This window comes from Protopterus annectens, chromosome 11.part0 (genome assembly GCF_019279795.1).
Source record: "Protopterus annectens isolate FY-2018-M chromosome 11.part0, PAN1.0, whole genome shotgun sequence".
NCBI classification, from domain to species: domain Eukaryota; kingdom Metazoa; phylum Chordata; order Ceratodontiformes; family Protopteridae; genus Protopterus; species Protopterus annectens.
Genome location: NC_056745.1, coordinates 702,651,260 through 702,669,282, shown reverse-complemented (window position 1 = coordinate 702,669,282; position 18,023 = coordinate 702,651,260).

Sequence of the window (18,023 nt, the reverse complement as noted above, 5' to 3'; positions counted from 1 at the left end):
AGGTCTGTGCTGTGGTAAATCTAAGAATTCTCTGAGTCTCTTTTTTGACTGAGGATAGTCCTGACATTTCCATTGGAAATGTTCCCTTAAAGTATGTAGGGTTTCACCAAATGAAAAATCCTCAGGAGGAGAGGCAGAAGGAATGGATTCCTCTGCATCAAAATCCTCATAAGCAAAAAGGGGTTGCATGTCTTCATATTCATAAACCTCAGATTCATCGGACTCCTGTTCAGATAAAACTGCTGGGGACAAGTCTCTTTTTCTTTTGGAAGGGGTAGCCTGGCTTCCCCTAATAAGCATAATAAGGTCTTCCACCACTTTAAGCATTTGATATTGAGGATGGAAGCAAGTGCCTGAGCTTGGGTCATCATTTTTTTAGGCATAGTTCGTACCCCGGGCCTTAGAAACTCGGTAGTTTTAGAAAGAACTGAAGACGCAAAGGACATTGTCGGTTTGTGTCGAGTATCGGTAGTGCGAAGAACTTCCACAGAAGCTGGTGCCTGCTCAGCGGCTCTGGACCCATCCAAAGTAGAGACATCCACAGGATCCTTAGTTGAAGAAGAGTCTTGCGGCATGCTGGACTCCGAACGGGTCTTGGTAGCTGCCTGCGAATCCACAGAAATGGGCATCAGGGGCTGCAAAAGCACCTCACTGAGGACCGGAGAACTGACGACTAGCTTAACCGAAGCATCGTCGGCAGTTTTGGACCAGTGCAGTCTGTCTCTTTATAATTACTTTTTTTGGCAGATCAGTAGTCGGATGGCTTACCAAAGCCATATCAGAATATGAGGACTGAGAGCGTAAATATTTAGCTACAATAAGGGCCCGATGATGTATAGTTCTGGTGTTGAACAAAGCACAAAAGCGACAGCGAAGGACGTCGTGGTCTGGGCCTAAACAGGTGACGCAGTAAGAATGGAAGTCTCGGTGTGGTATTTGCTTTCCACAAGGGAGACAACTGTTAACTTTTTCTAACATCAGTTAGAGCAAGAAAAAAGGATCCCCAATAGGGTACTTAGCTTTAGAAGACTTCAACTTCAATTCAGAAATAAAAACTCAGGTAGCGGTCGAACGGCACTCATGCGAATTGCTTCTGCTTTGGGCTCCTCAGCAAGAAAGACTGATGTAATGGCGCTGGCTGCCTGATTTTACACCACTGATGACCTGACATCCGTCCTGGAGCGACAGCAACTGACACAGAAATACTAAGCCTCTGGTATTCGGGCCGACTGAGGGCTACCCCTGCCAGGATAACCCAAGTGTGAAGACTGCAACAGTGAAACATGAAGAACATCCCCAAAAGTCAGAAGTTTGATAAAACAAATGAACACAGTAATTAGGACTATCCATAGAGATCCATGCAATATAACAGAAGTAAACAGAATATATTACTGTGCTGCTAAATTAATAACTGATAAAGTTCTACCACAGGAACACAGGGTAGCAAGGGAAAAGAGGGGGCAAAAGCAAATAACATCATGGAAATATCGAATAGAGAAAAAGTACAGTTGTGTACACTTACCATAAATGTAGATGTTCGAGTGTATTCACTGTTGCAGTCATTACATTTGGGTTATCTGCTTGCAGTAGCCCTCAGTCAGCCTGATTAACAAAGTCTTGGGTCCTGCGTCGGTTGCTGTTCCTTCTTCCATGATGTCAGGTTGTCAGGGGTATAAAAAATGCAGCCGACACCATTACATCAGTTTTTCTTGTCCCAGATGTCAGGTGCCCCCCTAATGGGAAGCAGTTAAATCTATAAATACAAGGATATACCTCCAACAAAAAGCAAATACACCAAAAAGCTTTTGAGCATAGTAATGGAGAGTAGAGTTATAGCCAAAAGAAGAAAGGGGGCTGGAGGGAGGGTAACCAGGACTGCAACAGTAAATACACTCAAACATCTACATTTATGGTAAGTGTACACAACTGTACTATGTTCTTCGTGTTTCACTGTTGCAGTCATTACATTTGGGTAGATTCCCAAAGCTAAGGTTGGGAGGAGGAATTTAAATAGAATTAGGACCAGCTATAAGACCCTGCAAGACTGCAGTGGCAAAGCCAGCTCTGGATTTAGAGAAAATTGGCAAATGATAATGCTTGGTGAAAGTATGTACAGAACTCCAGGTAGCAGCTTCTAGGATGTCCCTGGTAGGGATGCCTCTGAGAAAGGCTGTAGAGGCAGATGCAGCCCTGGTTGAATGGGGTCTGATGCCCTGTGGGATAGGTTTTCCATGGTGCTTATAGCAAAAATGAATGCATTGGCCTATCCATTTTGAAATGGTTTGCTTTGAAATAGCTTTCCCCTCTGCCCCTGCAGAAAATGCCACCAACAGTTGTTCAGATTTCCTTTGAGGTTTAGTCCTGTCCAAGTAGAATCTAAGTTGTCTGTGCAAATCTAAGATGTGCAGTATCCATTCCCCTTTGTTCTGTGGGTTAGAAAAGAATGTAGGCAAATGAATGGACTGATTAAGAGCCACACTGGATACCACCTTGGGCATGAAGGAAGGATTGGTTCTGAGGGACACCCTGTCTGCATGAAAGATGATGAAAGGCTCCACTGCCATAAGGGCCTGTAATTCAGATACCCTTCTTGCTGAAGTGATTGCTAAAAGGAAAGCTGTTTTCCAAGAAAGGAATTTTAAATCTGCAGTAGCAGCTGGCTCAAAAGGAGGAAGAGTGAGTTTCTCCAAGACAAAGTTAAGGTCCCAGGCTGGAGTTGGAGCTCTCCTGACAGGCCTTAAATTTTTGGCCCCTCTGAGGAACTGCTTGAGCAGTGGGTGAGAGAAGAGGGGAGGCTCTGTGCTATAATGAGCTGAAATGGCTGAGGCATGAATTTTGATGGAGGAAAAGGATAAGCCCTTATGAAGCATCTCAGTCAAGTATTGTAGAATCTGAGGTAAATTGGGCACTGCTGTGCTCATCCCTTGAGATTGGTTCTAGGCACAGAATCTTTTCCATTTTGCAGCATAAGATTTTCTAGTACTAGGCCTCCTTGCCTCTAAAATTATATCCATCACTGATTTACTGAGGGATGGTAAAGGAGAGATTAGGTAATTAGCCAGGCTGCTAGGTTCAGGGTTTGCAGCTGAGGGTGCAGAATCTGGTTCTCCTGCTGAGACAACAGGGAAGGAGTCTGAGGCAGGTGCCATGAGGCCAAGCATGACACACTGCACAAAGAGGGTACCAGTGTTGGCATGGCCAGTCTGGTGCAATTAAAATCATCCTTGGCTTGTCCTGTTTGATCTTTAGTAGTACTTTGGAGAGCAGAGGCAGAGGAGGAAAGGCATAAACTGATAGGTTTTTCCAGCTGAAGGACAGAGCATCCATTTTCCAAGTTAGCTTGTGGGGAATCCTTGTGCAAAATTTGTCCAATTGATGGTTCTGGGGGGAGGCAAACAGGTCTATATCTGGGCTCCCCCATTTGCTTGTCAACATGTTGAAAATCCTTGGTTCCAGTTTCCACTCGTGTGGGTCCATGAGGTTTCTGCTTAGTCTGTCTGCCAATGTATTTAGTTTTCCTGGCAGGAATTGAGCTTGTAGATTGACTTGGTAGCTCAAGGCTGTGTTCCAAAATGTCATGGCTAGTCTGCAGAGGGGGTAAGAATGTGTACCCCTGCTTGTTTATGTACCACATGACAGTGGTGTTGTCCGTCTTTACCATTAGTTGTCCTGAAAGAATGTGATCCTTGAAGGCTGTCAGAGCATTCTGTACAGCTAACATTTTCTTTTGATTTATGTGCAGGTGCATTTGACTTGAGTTCCATTTGCCCTGAATGCACTTTCCTGCCAGGTGAACCCCCACCCCCTTCCCCATGCATAGTCTGATGCATCTGTTATTAAGGTTTGGGCAGCAGGGGGTAGTGTGAATGGTAGTCCCTTGTTTTGGTGGCAGGCCTCTGCCCACCAAAGGAACTCTAGGCATAGGCAAGGTATGATAGGAATCATTGCTTCTAGATCCTGATAATGTTGATGCCATAGGCTTTTGAGATACCATAGTAGTTTCCTCATATGCAGCCTTGCATATGGAATTAGAAGAATGCAGGAGGCTTTGAACCCCAAGGCTTGCAGTATTTGCCTTGCAGATAGCTGGGTTTTTGTGGCCACCTGTATGAAGTAGGTTGTCAAATTAATTTGTTTCTCTGGCGTGAGGAAAGCCATCTGGGAAGTTGTATTCAAGCTTGCTCCCAGGAATATAATTTGTTGACAGGGTACCAGGTGTGATTTCATTTTGTTTATGGTGTACCCCAGACATGTCAGCACCCTTTGAACAAAGGCCAGATGATTCAAAAGTATGTCCTGGCTTTCTGCCTGAATTAGACAATCATCCAGGTATGGGTATATTTGAATATTTCTTTGCCTGCAAAATGCAATGACTGGAGCTAGGCACTTTGTGAATTCCCTGGGTGCAGTAGATAAGCCAAAGGACAGTGCAGAGAACTGATAGTGCATGTAGCCTGCTTTGAAGTGTAGGTATCTTCTGCAAGACTCCCTGATAGGGATGTGCAGGTATGCTTCTTTTAAGTCTAGTGTTGCCAACCATGCATCTTTGCCTAGCATAAGAAGCAGCTGGTGAAGAGTCAGCATCTTGAATTTTGGAATCAACAGAAAGGTGTTTAGAGTAGAAAGGTCCAGGATAGGATGCATGAATTTTCTTTTCTGGGTACCAGGAAAAGTCTCGAATAGAAACCTTGTCCCTTTTTCTCTTCTGGTACCACTGAATAGCCCCCATGCTTAAGAGGGAGAGTACTTGATTTTGGGCCTGTGTCCACTGATTTGGGGGTAGATCTGGCCACCCACTTGGTGTTGGTAACATGTGGAAGTGAAGTCTGTATCCTTGGGACATTATATTTAAAACCCATTTGTCCTGAGTAATGAGTTCCCAGTTTTTGGCATGCAGACCAATCTTTTTGCCTAAAGGAGCATTCAGTTGGGAAGTGCTTGGAAGTTTTAAAAGCAAGTCATTGAGACAGTTTTCCATAGGGGGGAGTCTTACTACTCCCATATTTGGATGCAGAAACCCCCACTGCTTAGTCTTGTGCGTCCCCTGGGACTGAAACCTGGAGTTTCTGCTGTGTCTGGGTTTGGATTGAGAAGACGTGGAAGGGGCTAGAAAGGACCAATTCTTAGAGGGCCAATGCCTACTAAATCTTGGAGGCTGAACTTGTAAGAAATCTTAAACAGTTTGCATAGATTTAGCTTTATCTTCCATCTTTTTAAGAACTTCCTCAGCTTTGTTGCCAAACAGGCGGTCCTGATTTAAGGGAGCATCCAACAGTTTAGCTTTAACATGATCAGGCAAAGATTGCTCCTTAAGTCAAGCATGCCTTCTGAACACAGACCCAGTAACAGCAGCCCTGCAAGAGGCCTCTAATGAATCAAATCCACATTGCAAAGTATGTTTTCCAACCTGTTGTTCCGAATGCATTAAATCCTGTAATTCTTTATTTTCAGCACAGTCAGGAATCAACATAATTTTCTGTTTAAGCAATCCAATAACATGTTGTTGATACTTTAACATATGGAACTGGCAGTTTAAAGCCCTAATGGCCAAGGTTGCAGAAGTGTAAATCTTCTTATCCCCTCTATCCAGTGACCTGGAGACTCTATCAAAAGGGGTAGGATTTTTAGCATTAGAAGCCTTAATGCCCTTGGGTCCCTGTGAAATAGTCTCTGGATCCGCAATAGGATTTTTAAAAAGGAACTTGTGTGAATCAGGGACCCTGTAATATCTGTCAGGTTTTCTGGGAGCAGGAGGCAAAGAATCAGGGGCCAAACTAGATTCCGAAATGGCATCATCAACAATGTCTAGTACAGGAGGTATAGCTAAAGGCCTATGCTGAGGCAGGAGTAAGAAATCCCTAAGCCTCTTTTTTGAATCAGAAAAATCCTGGCTTTCCCAGTGGAAATGCTACGAGTATGTAAGGTTTCACCAAAAGAAAAATCCTCTGGAGGGGAAGCAGAGGGAATAGAGTCCTCTGCATCAGAATCCTCATAAGTAGATAAGGGTAAATCCAGATCATCAGAAGAATCAGAAAAATCAGAATCCTGGTCAGAAGATTCATAAACAACTTCAGTCCTAGGTCTCTTAGAAGGGTGTGGTTGGCTTCCCCTGATTAGAGTTATAAGATCTTCAGCCATTCTTATCATTTGTTTTTTAGGCATAGAAGCCTGAGCATGCAGCCTGGGCATCGGTTTCTTAGGCAGGGTTCGAGGTTTAGACCTAAATGAAGAAGGAGGCATCAGTTTAATATGCAAGTCCGTAGGCCTGAATACACCCTCAAAAGCCGGTGCCTGCACAGTGGCTCCGGACCCATCCAAGGTAGAGACATCCGCAGGTTCCACAGTTGAAGCATCTCGTAGCATACCAGACTCCAAATGGGTCTCAGTAGAGGCCTGCGAATCAGAAGTAGCAGGTATCAGGGGCTGCGAAAGTGCCTCACTGAGTACTGGTGAACTGGCGACAGGCTTAGGAGAAGCTTCGTCGGCAGCTTTGGACCTAGGTGGCCTATCTCTGTCTTTATCTTTGCGTTTTTTTGGAATATTGGTAGTCAGATGGCTAACCGACGACAGTTCTGGATAATTGAACCAAGAACCGAAATATTTAGAGGCGAAAATATACCGATGACGGATAGTGCGCTGATTAAATAAGGCACAAAACCGACAGCAAGGTACGTCGTGGTCAGGACCTAGACAAGGAATACAGTACGAATGAAAATCTTTGTGAGGTATTTGCTTTCCACAAGTAATGCAATTATTAGCTTTTATTGACATCGGTAAGGAGCAAGAAAAAGTTTCCCCAATGGGGTACTTAGCTTAAGTTGAAGACTTCGGTTATGAAACTTGAAAATGAAAATTTCAGGAGTCGGCCGATCGGCACTTGCGAACTGCTTCTGCTTCGGGCACCGCACGGCAAGAAAGACTGATGTAATGGCATCGGCTGCATGTTTTATATCCCTGATGACCTGATGTCATGGAAGAAGGGACAGCAACCGACGCAGGACCCAAGACTTTGTTAATCAGGCTGACTGAGGGCTACTGCAAGCAGATAATCCAAAGGTAATGACTGCAACAGTGAAACACGAAGAACATCTATAAAGCAGCTAAGACAAAGAAGTGTCATTGTTAGAAGATTATAGAAGAGGGAATAGATCAACAAAAATACTAAGAAAGATAGATGTAATAAAAGCAATGCGCAGTATTAGATCAGACCAGGATCTATTATGCACTATTGGAGATAAACTAAATATTTCAAAACAGGCAGAATGACTTAGAAGATACGAAGATAAATATAAGGGAAAAGCATAAAATAAGCAATTTAATGATGACCTAAAAAACGTTTTATAGAGAATTGGGAAATAAGGTAAAAGGAATTGAAAGACTGCCAAAAAAGGGAAAGTAGATACATTTTGGAGCAGTATCGATGAAGATCCTGTGGAACATAACAAAGATGCTAAATGGATAGAAGAAGTAAAAGAAAGAATAAGAAGTTTAAAGGTACATGATATGAAATGGGATGAAATAACAGCCAGAGAGAGTGTTACAAAGTTGAGAAAAGCCTCTAAATGGAAAACCCCAGGCCCAGATACAGCACCTAACTTTTGGCTTAAAGTATTAACTTCTTTGCACGAGGATTTAGCCATGAGTAAGAACTATTTATATGTGCACCCTGAACACACACCGCACTGGGTAACAACAGGAAAAACAATACTCTTAGTTAAGAGTGAACCTGCAAGCTACCCTAAAAATTATAGACCAATAACTTGTCTTCCAAGGACGTATAAACTATTCACGGGAATTTACACTGACAGAGTTTATAGTTATTTAGAAGAAAACTCAATTATGGCAGTAGAACAAAAGGGCATAAAAGAAAGTCATACGGAACAAAGGATCATTTGTTCTTAAACAAAGTTATAGTGGAGAACTGTAAGAAGGGTAAGAATCTAAGTATGGCATGGATTGACTACAAAAAAGTATTTGATAGTATCCCACATACATGGATAAAAGAGTGCTTAAAAATGTATAAGATACACCCTACACTGATTGACTACGTTACAGTAACCATGAAACAGTGGCAGACTACTTTGCAATTAAGCCATGATAAAGGACAGATTATTATCCCAGGGATAAAAATTCAAAGGGGGATATTCCAGGGTGACTCTCTGTCACCATTGCTATTCTGCCTTGCCATTAATCCATTAAGCTGTTTACTTAACAGCTTAGGCCATGGCTACAATTTGGTTTCTAGAAAACAACAGTCTAATGACTTCTCATCTTCTCTTTGTCGATGATTTAAAACCATATAGCTCATCAGATGAGGAACTGAAAGCACAGCTGCAGGTTGTCAAAACTTTTTCAGATGATATTGGAATGTCATTTGGTCTTGATAAATGTACAAAAGCAACCTTTAAAAAAGGAAAACTGCAGCACCAGGAAAACATGTTAGTGACAAGAATGTGATATAAAAGAACTTGAGCAAGAGAGAGTGTATAAAAACTTGGGAATTCATAGGTTCATAGGTTCATACTAGGCTATCTGCCCTAGGGCATTTGTAAGCCTAGCCAGAGTGTGTTTGGCTTTCGCCACCCATTTAAATGAATTTTACTATGCCCTTTTTCGAGGTTTAGTTTACTGTGCCTCTGTCTAACAGTGACACAGAAGTGATACCTGGGGTAAACCTACGATCTCCCATCCACTCATCAAGATTCCTCTTGAAGAGAGTCAGTGAGGGACTCTGCCTAACCTGGACTGGGATTTTATTCCAGAGTGAAGGGAGCCTCTGGGTTATGAATCTGTCTCTCCAGCGTGTCCTATTTATTTCTGTGCTGAGGTTCAAGTCTCTCGAGTGCGTAGCTCGATGGGATTTGGATTTTCTGAGGTGCAGCATGTCCATTAATTCCGGGTTGGACATGGCTTTATACGTCAGGCACAGATCGCCTCTAAGCAGGTGGTATGCAACCGAGTAGAGCTGGAGTTTCTTTAACCGGGCAGCATATGGCATCTGTTTGAGCCCTTTGATCCGCTTGGTGAGGTACTTTTGGGGTCTTTCTAGTTGCTGCAGGTGTCTGGTAAGGTACATCCCAAAAGGGGCATTGTACTCAATTATGGGCCTGATGAGGGATGAGTAAAGAGGCACAATGACCTCCCCTAATCTAGATGTGAATCCCTTCATGATTAGGTGGGTTATATAGAATGTTTTTCTAACCACTTTGGCCACGTGGTTGTCAAATGAGAGATTGCAATCAACTTGGGTCCCCAAGTCCCTAATTACTTCTTCCGTACTTAATGGATTACCACCTATGTGGTAATTTGTGGGTACTTTGTTTTTGCCAAAGGGGATGACTATACACTTTGTGGCGTTTAGCTTGAGGCCATGGCTTTGGCACCAGTTGTCTGTTTCTATGAGACCCTTTTGGAGGATGCTTGTGTCTGCTGGAGAGTTGATTATGGCACCCAGTTTGCAGTCATCTGCGAACTTGGTCAGCCACAGTCCTTCCGTGTTGGCCTGTACCTCCGAGAAATATATACCGAACAAGAGAGGTCCCAGGACTGAGCCTTGTGGGACGCCACTTGTAACTGGTTTGGAGTCTGACATGGCTCCAGCAATTCTAACCATGTGGGTTCTGTCCTTGAGACAGTTTGCAACCCATCTAGTGACATAGGGGTTTATATTTAAGCTGGATAGCTTATCTATGATGCCCGAGTGGGGTATTGTATCAAAGGCTTTTGCAAGGTCCAGGTAGGCTGTGTGGACCACCTTCCCCTCATCAATGGCCTTGGTGACTGTTTCAAAGAAATCAACCAGGTTTAAGAGGCAGGATCTGCCCTTAACAAAGCCAAACTGGGTAGGATCCAGTGTCTGCAGGTCCCCAATATCTTTATTTATGAGTTCCATGATGATCCTTTCCATAGCTTTGCAGACCAAGCTAGTCAGGCTTATGGGACGATAGTTTCCAGGATCCGTTGAGGCACCACCTTTGTGGAGAGGGACCACTGTTGCTGTACGCCACTCTTTGGGTACATATCCTGTAGTAAGGCTGAGATTGAACAATAGCTTTATGTTTGGGTTCAGCTCATCTTGGAGTTCATGTAGGATGCAGCCTGGGACACCGTCTGGTCCCATTGATGCTGTGTTTTTTGCTTTGGAGAGGGCGGTTTTTACCTGAGCATCTGAGATGTCAGGGGGGCAGCACTCTGCTGGAATAGATATTTGCTCTTTTGGTGGGGAGGGGGGGAAGAAGTTTGTGCTGACCCTGTCGGCCAGGATGTTGGCAATGTCTGTGGGTTCAGTGTATTTTTTGTCATTTTGGACTAATTCTGAGCATAACTGGGAATTCCCTCCCAGGTTCCTAACATAACTAAAGAAAGCTTTGTGATTATCTTTAGTGTCCTGTGCACTTTTTCTCTCGAAGCTGGCCTTAGATGATTTTATGAGTGCCCGTAGTTTTTTGCTAATACTGATCAGAGATGCCTTCCCTTTTTGGGATTTTGCTCTATCATGTAGTAATTTCCTTCTTCTATTGTATAGTTTGTTTATGGTGGGGTCCACCAGACAGGACACCTGCCTTTGGGGGATTGGGTCTTAGTTTTATTTGGGATTGCATGATCCATGCATTCCTGAAGGTGTTCATAGAATGCGTTTGTAAAGGATTCTGCGGTCTGGGCCGTATTTTCCACAGACCCGGGGGCTTTGAAGGATTCCACCTCGGTTTTGAGTAGTGTGAAGTTTGCTTTAGAGAAGTTTTTCACTGTGGTTTTCTGGGCAGGGGGTGGGGTCAGGATGTGGATATCCAGTGATATTAATTTATGGTCTGATCTTACCAGTGAGGGATACACTTCTGGTCTGGAGCATAGAGTCCCCATGTTGGTGATGATCAGGTCCAGTATGTTTTCCCCTCTTGTGGGAGTGGTCACAAGTTGTTGCATAGCATTTGAGTTTATAAATTCTAGGAACCTTTGGCCTAGGGTGTTGGAGCTAGAGTAATGCTCCCAGTCTATGTTTGGGTAGTTGAAGTCACCCAATATAATGGTGTTTGGAGAGACCTTCATATTTTCCAGTGTTCTCAGGAAGGCCGAGTGGGGTTCCTGGGTTTGTGAGGGTGGTCTGTAGCAGGCTATAAACTGGAAGGCAGTTTTACCCACTGTTAGTTGCACATGGATAGTCTCCGATGCTTCGTGCTGTGCCACCAACCTGGAGGTGTGGGTATCTTGGATGAATATTGATACTCCCCCTCCTTTTGTGGTTCGGTCCGAGTTTTGGGGCAGAAAAGCATGGTATGAGGTATAACCTGGTAGTGCTGGGGTGCTCTCGGGAGCCTTGAACCAGGTTTCTGTTACTGCACATATATCTAAGTTCTCCATGCTAAGGAGAGAATTGATGAAGGAACAGCAATAAAACATGAACAAATATGAATAAAGCTCAGTAAGGAGTACTTTAGAAGACTTAAATTAATCCTGAAAACAGCACTGACATATCTAGGAACAAGATCCAAGCCATAAATCAGTTTGCTCTTCCTGTCCTAACTTATAGTTTTGGAGTGATTGACTGGCCCCAAAAAGTGTTGCATAGATTGGATATTAAACAAGAAGGGTGCTTCATGCTCACCAGATGATTTATAAAAAATCAGTGTATACCAAGATTATATATTCCCTGTTTCGAAGGAGGGATGGGCCTCTTTGAAATTGATTTCATGTATAGATCTGCAATCATGGGACTCCACACATATCTACTGACCTCACAAGATCTAAATGTAGTGAAAGTTTTGAAACACGAGGAGAATAAATCTAAGATGACATATCTGCTTAATTTAGCAGAAGCATATCGACGTCAAGCAGGAATGGAAATCAAGCCAGAAGTAGATAAAAACAAGGCAGCAACTGAATATGCTAAAAAACAAAAGAAAGAATATAAGGTGAAGGACCAGGTGAGAAGGCAAGAAATGTGGAAAAAACATAAATATAGTTGCAAGTGTAGAAAACTTCTGGAAGAGGCTCATGTTGATCAAGAACGAACGCAGGAATGGTTAAGGAGAGGTGAATTCACATCAAGAAATGAAAGGTTAATATTGACAGCCCAAGATAGTGGGCTATGTACACACTGGTTTACAAAGTCCATTGAACATGTGGGAGAAACAGACTTGTGTAGGTTTTGTAAAACCAAATTGGAAACAGTCACATACCTTGTTGCTGGCTGCGATGCACTAATGGCAGAGGGACTGCATACTGAAAGGCATAATAATGTGGTGAGACTGTTACACTGGAGATTGTGCAAACATTATAGTATTGAAGTGGCTGAAAAACACTGGAAATATGAGCCACAAAGAATCATAGAAAATGATGACATTTATATCACATGGGATCACCCAATGCCAACAGTTCAAAAAATAGATGCTAGAAAATCAGATATAGTGGTCCAAGAAAAGAAGACAAAAGTAGCATTGATCACTGAAATCACCACACCCAGTGACTACAGTGTCTTGTGTACAGAGAGACACAAAGTCATAAAATACCTGGATCTGCAGACAGAAACGAGAGCCATGTGGATGAAAGATGCCCAGACAGTTCCAATAGTAGTAGGAACAACAGGTCTTATAAAAAAGAATTTACAATCATAATTAGATATGATACCAATTCATGTAACACCGTGCGAATTGCAGGAGTCATTACTGGGCACATTGCAGGTGCTGAGAAGAACACTTTTGGCTGACATCAAAGAGTGAAACAATACTAATTTCATGAACTTTAATCATACTTTGACTTAGGAATGGAGTCCATTCCCATCAGGGTATTAGAAGCCCAAAAGACTTGGAGAAATTAAAAACAGCAGATACCTTACTAAAAGAATACAAGGTCTAAATAACATGTCCTACATGGACTGATTCAAAGTCCTGTCACTATACTCGGTATCCTATAGACCACTAAGAGGTGACCTGTGTCTGGTACATAAGGCATCCTTCTACCCATTCCTGATTGATTTACTACATATCAGCAAGTCAAACAACATCAGAAATACTCAGTCTAGGGATCTAAACCTCTTCTGCAACATCAGCAGAACAGTTTGGAGGGACAAGTTTATTTCACAGAGGATACCGCTGCTGTGGAACAGACTCCCATCCACGTAAAACAAAGTTCATCCCTGTCCATTTTCAAGCACAACTTAGATCTCTGGCAGGAAACAGAAAATTTACCCCAGAACTGCCCCTGTACTACTAATAGAAAGATGCTGCTCCTAATACTTTATCCTGTGCATGAGACCACTCAAATGTTCTATGGTATTATCCCAGTTATTTTCATTAGGGGTAATAATTATCGATCATGGGATGGGTAAAGCCAACCTATAACCAAATGGGATAGGTTAATTTGAGCACAAAAATGGAAACTGGCTAGGCTTAAAATGGCCACAAGGGCATTTAGCCTAGTACTTACCTGTAAACCTACTAATTATCAGGAATGTATCCTATTACTGTGTATTAAAACAATGGGCTGGATTCAATAATCCCTACATGGATCACTAATGCCATGTCTGCATTGTGGCACAACACATACATGACAGCACTCCAATTTGTATTCAGCAGCTATACACTGTGTGCAGAGCCACACAAACTTGGTAAACACCATGGCATGCTAATTACAGCGTAAGCAAATGAATTGTATGCTAATCAACAATCCAAAATGGTGGAACTGTTTGACAAATTATAAAGCAATCATGTACACTTAGTGCAGGTACGGTTCACTACACAAGAAAAAAGAAACATTGTTACAGTGTAATTGCTACAAAGAAACTGATGCATTTTTATGTGCTTTGCCTTCCTTCGAACAAACAGGCTAATTAGTCATACATGGCTGTCAGCACTCTGGACAGTACCAAGTGTAAAAAAATACAGCAGGTGCCTAGCTTTCCCTGTGGCATCAGGTGCAAGTTCATAGCCAAAACATAGATGAGCCAGGGTTCTAGTCCTGCACACTCCACTTTGGTGTTCAACTGTATTTTTTAATAAATATGATAATATAAAAATAATTATGAATAAAATAATTATGTATAGCAGGTTGATTGAGCATACACATAGTATCCTATCTATTATATGTGTAACTAGTGTAGCATGACAATTACAGTTCTGTAATTATAAATGTATTTTCAGGCTTGGGATGGACTCCGTAGTTTACTGACATTCATCAACACACATACCCCAAAATAAAAGTATAGCTGTAAAACAGAATGCATTGTGTGATCTAAACCAGATCTCAAAAATCAACTGAACGCAATACAAGTAGATGTAGTTCTAAAATATTGTCACACTTTACTCCTGCATCACACCAGAGAATGCATAAACCCAGATCTTGTCATGTCACACACATACATGGTTAATAGAAGTATAGCACCACTCACTCTTTAATGTGTATATTATTAATGACAATGCTTAGCAAATACTGCTTCTGTGGTAAACAGAAAAAAAGACCTCTGTAGAAATACATGTATTCTGTTTTTTCATATGTTTGAATCCCACATTATATAAATTACTTTTTTCAGTGTGTAGGATCACACAAAATATATATCAAGTCGTACAACTGAGGCCCCCCAAATTCAGGTCTTAAAAGACAAGTAATTTAACATATCATTGTTGACTATTGGGCAAAATGTTGTCAGGTCTAGCAGCACGCATGCCATAAATTAATCCCAATTGTCACATTATCCTTCCTGTTTCATAAACTGCCTTCCTCTCTATTTGCCAATGTTGCTCTCCGCTTAACATCAAGCAAACAAGGTTGGCATAGCTGTGTGGGTATGCACACTGGCCATAAAATGCGATATCACGAATTGGCGGAAAAACACCTTAATTATTGTTGGAGGACTTGTGCAGACATGGCAGGAGGTGGGAAGGATGGTGCCCAATTCAGGACTCAAAGGTAGGATGTGGCAGTGGACTTCCGAGATTGCTGCACATTAAGAAGCAGTTTAATTTCATCTCTCCCAGTAAGAAAACAGAAACTCAGAAGAGAGAGTCAGTAAACTCATATTTTTGGGTACATTTCAGTAACTGGCTAGTAAGTGCACTGCCTGGATGCCAGCAAAAAAGAAATTCAGTGAACCTGAAAGAAAATCCATCACAAAATGGGAATGGAGAAAGGAGATTCTGCTGATAGGGATGACTGCAATTAGGATACAGACAATAAGCAAGAAGGGACTGGAATTTATTGGTAAAAACTGGCAAAAGAACCAAGGTATTGGGAGGAAATAATTAGAGAGGGAAAGGTAATAGCATGGTAAGAGGCCAAGAATTTATTTGGACTACAATCTAGAGATTGCCTACCCTATCAAGGATTGATATCAGAGTACAGGCAAAGAGAAAAAATAGGGGGATCCTAAGTGAAAGACCAGCACTGGTAGAGATTTTAGTAGAATCTAGAAAAGAAGCTGCTGTTAAAAAATGAATAATTAGTAGAGCATATAAAATATTGCATGATAACTATAACTATCAATCAGAGGATGTTAGAAAGGATAATAATAAAAATAAAACAAATTCTTTAGGGTCACTTTGTGTTGGTATCTCGTCTTTTTGATTTAGAGGTTTGAAAGGATTGGAAAAAGAGATTGGATAAGCAATTTGCAAAGAAACAATGGGGACATATATATATATATATATATATGGGGACATATATATATATATATATATATATATATATATATATATATATATATATATATATATATATATATATATATGGGGACATATATATATATATATATATATATATATATATATATATATATATATATATATATATATATATATATATATATATATATATATATGCAACAAAGTCAAGAAGATTTAGGATCTTCGGAAGTGTTTACATAGGTATTTTTATACCCCACTTAGACTCCAGAGAATCTTTTCTCAGGTAGATAGCAAATGTTGGATGTGTGATGGGAAAGAAAGAGGTAATTGGGAACATATTTTCTGGGAGTGTAATGAGTAGAAGGACTTTAAAAATTCCCTGTGGACTACTCTATCAGAAATACTGGGTGAGCAAATCGGTATGACTAAGGAAATGATTTTTTGAGCTATGATACAGAATTGGAATTGTCTAGACATAGTAAGGTTTTATTATCAAAATCTCGCACCTGCAATGTGCGAGTGTTCATGTTTCTGACCTGAAATATCAGAAATCAAATCTACAACCATGAACATGACTGAACGAGGTATTTCAGGAAAGTCAACATCTCAGGAATGTAGACTTCACCGAAAATACCACACTTCGTCGTGAGCAATGAATGTTTTGCAGAGGGGCAAGCCCCCTTCTACCCCCGTATGTGGGGGCAAGCCCCCTCCACCCCCCACTACTTATAGATACAAACTCCAAGATAGCACTATAGTGAGGGAAAGGGTACATTTCCTGATCCCCACTATAGTGCGATCTGCATTCAAAATGTTGAATACACGACAGTGAATGCTAGTGTACATTCGCTTTTGTGACCTCAACATTTTTTTTCTGGTATTTTAAAATGTTGAACTAGGGTGTTTGATGTTTCCAATTGAGACATAGTCCAATCACCCTTTTAATAGTAAACCCATAGTAAGGCCTTGCTGAGTCGAATTATGGTGGCTGCCAAAAAGCAATTGCTAGATAATGGAAGTCAAAGTCTAAACTAAGTGTACTAGAAGTAGTGAATACAGTAACAGAGATAAAACAACTGGAAATGGGATCTTTAGAAAAGGGTAGGAGCAAATTACATAGGAAAAATGGGAATTGTGGGAACAATACATCCAGACAAGGAAGGCAGGATTTGAATGAGCTATGTAACATTTGACTGACAGTGACTGGATAGATTATAAGTGATGTATAATGTTTGCAACTAAGATTATGTCAATATAGTCTGTTCTAATTTATATAAATGTTTGGTTGCCTATGTCATAAGTAATAATTTAATAAAGATATGTCTTGTTTAATAAAAAAAAGGTGGGATGTGAAGGAATCAAAAATATTTATTGCGCTCCTTGTAAAGAGCTACAGCTGTAGGATGCTGTAGGGGGGATACACTGGTATAGGCCTGACGCTTGGAACAGTCTGGCCAAGGCTGTCTCATGTGTGCATGGCATACCAAGCAATGGAGAACAATGCAAGCACCATTATAATTACCTGAAATGGTGCAAGGCAGCAAAACTCAACCAGTGGCTGGATAAGTTTAGGACTGCTGACATCCCACACTTGTGTAATTATACAGCTAAAGTAACTTTAAATGATATGGAAAGCCGTAGATAGCCTGGACTGGTATGCATAATGCTTTCAGGTCTCTTTTTCTCTCCTTTATTTTACAGCTGCTCAAAAATTTTTAGCAAGTAGGGAGGCGCATTCTGAAAGATTAGAAAGACTCAGAGAGGGAAGGGGTATCTGTGCAGCACAAATGAACATGATTGTATTAAAATTACTGCTCTTCTATACCTTACTAGCAACTTAAGCATGCAGATCTTAACTGTAAAAGCAAGCATGCCTGCATGCTTTCGTATGTAGCTCTTGGTAATTGCATTTGGCAAGTGTAATAGTGTATTCAGATTTGGTGTGTTCAGTTTCTACCAGTATCAAATACATTATAATTACAAAAATATTTGTTTAATTTTAACGCCAGTAAAAAACACATTGTTAACTTAATTTGTACTATATTTAAAAATATATGCAATATCTACATATTGCAAGGATTACTTGTGTTACAGAAAAATATTATATCTCATGATTATTCTTCACTAAATACATATTAAATGTCAGTTTCTTCACAAATGTATGAAATAAAATGTTTATGATATGTTTATGTCAAAGAAAAATTGAAATACAGATGCATGATTATGTAAGAGATAGTTTTTCATAAAAGTAGTACCCTTACACTTCAAGTGCATTACAATTGTATAGTCTCTGTAAGCAAATTATAGTGTGCTGACAGATAATTAAATGCAAAGTAAGTACTGAAGGAGATAAGGGATGTTATAATTATGTTATGCTTAATTGTGCCAAGTATCTGTGAAAACCAAATT